This window comes from Alligator sinensis, unplaced genomic scaffold (assembly GCF_000455745.1).
Source record: "Alligator sinensis unplaced genomic scaffold, ASM45574v1 scaffold434_1, whole genome shotgun sequence".
Lineage (NCBI taxonomy): Eukaryota > Metazoa > Chordata > Crocodylia > Alligatoridae > Alligator > Alligator sinensis.
Window position 1 is genome coordinate 1898777 of NW_005841994.1, and position 4123 is coordinate 1902899.

Sequence of the window (4123 nt, forward strand, 5' to 3'; positions counted from 1 at the left end):
GCCGGCCTATAGAGGGGGGTGCAGGAGGAGGTGACCATCCAGTGCCTCTTGCACCTGGTGCCCTGGCCCCTGCTGCCAGGTGAGTGGCTCGGCCAAGGCCTTGGTGGGTGGGGTGGGCTGTCGCTGTTGCTGCCACCCCAGCTGGCACTCCTGGTGCCAGGTGTCCTCTGTCTGCTGCGCCTCCTCCGCCCAGGCCTCATGAAATAGTTCTTCCTGGGCCTTGCAGATGTTACGCAGCACACAGCCTGTGACAATGACCCAGGAGGGATTGGCCACAGCGATCTCAAAGGGGGCAGAGAGGGTGTACCAGTGTCACTTGAAGCAGGAAAAGGTGCACTCTACCAGTGCACGGGTCCAGCCAAGGCACCTGTTGAAGTGCCTTGCTTGAGCTGGTGAATTGCCAGCTTGAGCAGGGAAATGGCCAGTCAGGTATCTGCGGGGAGGGGCCACCACATGGTGGTAGCCTGCTGCTCCAGCTGTGGACAGAGCTGGTTGAGGAGCTCCTGAAAGGTGACCTTGGTCATGCAAGTCACTGCTTGACTCCAGCCACTGCTTGTCATCCCAGGTGTGCTGAACAACATGCAGTTACCAGCCCTGACTGTCTGGGCAGACCCATAGGTGGTGGGGTTGGAGGCCCAGGAGTGAGTTGATGGCACTGGTGATGGCATCCAGTTGCGCCTCATTGGTGTCCCTGCCGGGGTTCGAGCAGCAGCCTTGGGTCTGGGTGGCAGCAGCGCAGTGGCAGGAAGCCTGAGATGGTGAGGTGAGCCCGGGCAGTGTGTGGGTGCTGCCAGAACCGAGACTGACCTGGGCCAGGTGGTGGTCATGGCGGCAGTGCAGCAAGGCAACCAGTGTCTCCAGCAGAAGCCTGGGGCACTGGACATCACTGCCAGGGCCTGGGGGCAGTTGCCATTGTCCGGCGTGCGCAGGCTCTGGCAACAGAACTGCAGTGTGCTGGCACGCTGCACTGCAAGCTGCTCCGGGCCAAAAAGGCAGGTAGCAAGGAGCAGGGCTGGCTTTTAAAGATGGTTCCCAGCCTCAGAGCAGATCAACAGCATTCATTCCCAGACTCCTGCAACTGTGGAGCTGGTAAGAGCCAATGCCATGGAAAACAGTAAGCTCTTGTTCCAACCATATCCACACCCAAAAAGCCTGTACTATTACAGTAGTGACATTTCTACAGTGTCTGAAGAAGGATGGGCTGATGCTGCAGAGCTGTGGGCTCTCCCTTTTTGTGGCCTTAGACAAATCCAGTGGGTCAGAGTGGAGTCTGTTCATGGAAGTGAAGAGATCATCTTCCTTGGAGAAACCAATTCTCTAATTTTCCCTGCCAGTGCAAAACCATGTCCTCTGCTGCCCCTAATGTCCAGAGAATCACTGAAGTATCATTGTGCATCTCACTCCTTTATTATAGACTAATCAGGACAATATATCCATTAGAGAATCTCACTGAAAAATAGTGGCAAGGAGAATGCATCTTACAAGTTGTTCCATTTTTAAATTTTACTTCAAAGTACTAAGTAGGTAAGATCATAGGGTTGCAGGAAAGGAGGGGTGGGAGGGACCTGACAGGATCATCTAATTCAGCCCCCGACTCAAGGCAGGAGCATCTCTGATGAAATCATCCCAGCCAAGTGTCTGCCTAACCTGCTCCTGAAAACTTCCAAGGATGTAGGTTCCACAATTTCTCTAGGTGGCCTGTTCCAATGCTTGGTCACTCTAATAACCATAAAATTATCCTCTTTATATTTACCGCTCCGTATTTGTGCATGTAGTTATTTCATCCCAAGTCAGGACTTTGCACTTGTCCTTGTTGAATCTGATCCGAGTGAAGATAATTTTTCCCGAACTATCTGGATCCTAGCTCTGCCCTCCAGAGTGTCTTCAAATGCTATCTACAAATTTGTAAGCATATACTCAATCCTATCATCCCAAACTTTAATGAAGATGGTAAACAATACTGGACTCAGGACAGACACCTGGGAAACCCTACTTGATACCTCCTCCCAATTAGACATTGAACTGTTAAAGACTATTTGGTGAATACAATGATCCAACTGGCTATGTATCTACCTGGCACTATTTTCATCTAGTTTGTGTTTCCTCACCTTGTTAATGAGAATGTTACAGAAGACATTGTCAGCATCCTTGCTAAAATCAAGGCATATGACATCCACTGTCCTCCCCCATCCACAGATCCTGTTATCTTACTATGAAAAAATCAGGTTGATCAGGCATAACTTGTTCCTGATGAATCCACGCTGGCTGCTCTTAATTGCCTTGTTCTTCTCTAGGTGCTTCCCAACAGGTTAATTGAGGACTTGCCCCATGATCTTTCCAGGTACTGATATCAGGCTGACTGGTCTATAGTTCCCCAGATCCTCCTTCTTCCCTTTCTTAAAGATGGGCACTCTATTTTCCCTTTTCCCAGTCATCCACATCTTCACCCAATCTCCACAAGTTCCCAAAGAGGATAGCCAATGGCTCTGAGGTTACCTCAGCCGATGCCTTCAGTTCCCTAGGGTGCATCCCATCCAGCCCTGCCAACTTGAAAGCATGGAGCTTCTCTAAGTAACTGATAACCTGTTCTTTTACTACTCTAGGCTGTTTATCCCCTTCCCTATATTTGCTGAAAATTGCACTTGCCTTCTGGTATCTGCCCCTATTTGTAAAGACTGAAGTAAAAAAAGGTGTTAAGATACTTCAGCCTTCTCTGCATCGCCTGTGACTAGATGCCTCCCACATTCCACAAGGGACCTGTGGGTTCTCTGGTCTTCCCCTTACTTTTGACATACCTGTAGAATCCTCTTTTATTGCCTTTTTGGCCCTTGCCAGCTGCATTCCACATCCTGTGTGATGTGGCAGTGTCTTCAGAGATACCTTAAAGAAAATGGCAGCTTAGGAAGGAAGAAAAAAAAAGTGCCTCAAGCATGAGCAGACCTAGAATTTTGAAAAGGGGGATATACAACCTGGTACATCACCACCTAGAAAACAACACCCATTTTTTTCCCCAGTTAAAATTAAACTAGAAGATTTACTTATACTCTGAGGGTCTAAGGCTGTAATATTCAAATTTAAGATTGAAGTGAAAAGAAATACTGCATCATTGGAATGAGTTAAAAACAATCTGCTGGGCTGTGAAATAGGAGCTCCATTACCAGGAGCAGGAACACACGCAGGATGGCAGAACAAAGGGATGGCTTGATTGGTGGAACATCAAGACCATTAAAAAAGAAAAGAGGGCTGCTGGGGGTGGGGGTGTAGAAGGACATGACAATGAGCCATGAAGTCAGGTGGCTCCCCAAGCGCTGCCTGACTCGAAGTGCTGCAGCCACAGCAGCCGCTCGGTTTGAAACTCTGGCTGGAGCCAGACCACAGGGGGCACAAGGGCACCCCCAGGGACCTCCCCCTGGCCTCAAGGCAGCACCCTCTGGGGGCGCAACCAAGCACACCCTGCTGAGGCAGCTGCTGGCACCAGCCAGGCACAAGCCAAGAGCCTGCAGCCGCAAGGTGGGCTCGTTTCCACCAGTGCCCCTCAAGCGCCGTGGCCTCGGGCATAAGCGTTGCCAGGTCTTAAATATGAAATTATTGCATTGGAAGCCCAAAATTATCATAGTTGCTGAAAGACGATTGTACGCTGAAATAACGCGCAAATGAATATGCAAAGAAATCTTATTTACTTTATATTGCTGTCTGTAAGTCGCCAGTGAGTGAGAGAGAACTGGGGCATCGAAGTTGAAGCACTCAGCCCCCCCCAAACAAACAAACAAGAAAAAACCCTTCTTCATTTTAAGGCAAGCCCTCATAAGAAAGGGCTGACAGCCAACCCAAACCTCAGTGAAGACTCCCTGAGGGTGACTTGGGTTTTGCATGTGCCGCATCCACTACCGTACCTTTCGAACGCTTTTTCTATTCCCGACCATACAGCCTACAAGGGTCGAAGTTACCGCACAAATACGGTAACCGGCCCCCATCCGGCAACACCGGGCCCCAGCACGCCCCGTCCCGCCCTGCCCCCGCGCGGCTACATGAGGCCCGCAGCAGGCGCAGGCGCGTGCGCGCCGCCCCTCTGCATGCCAGGAGCTGTAGTTCCGCGCCCCCTCTTGCTGGGCGGGCCGGGAGC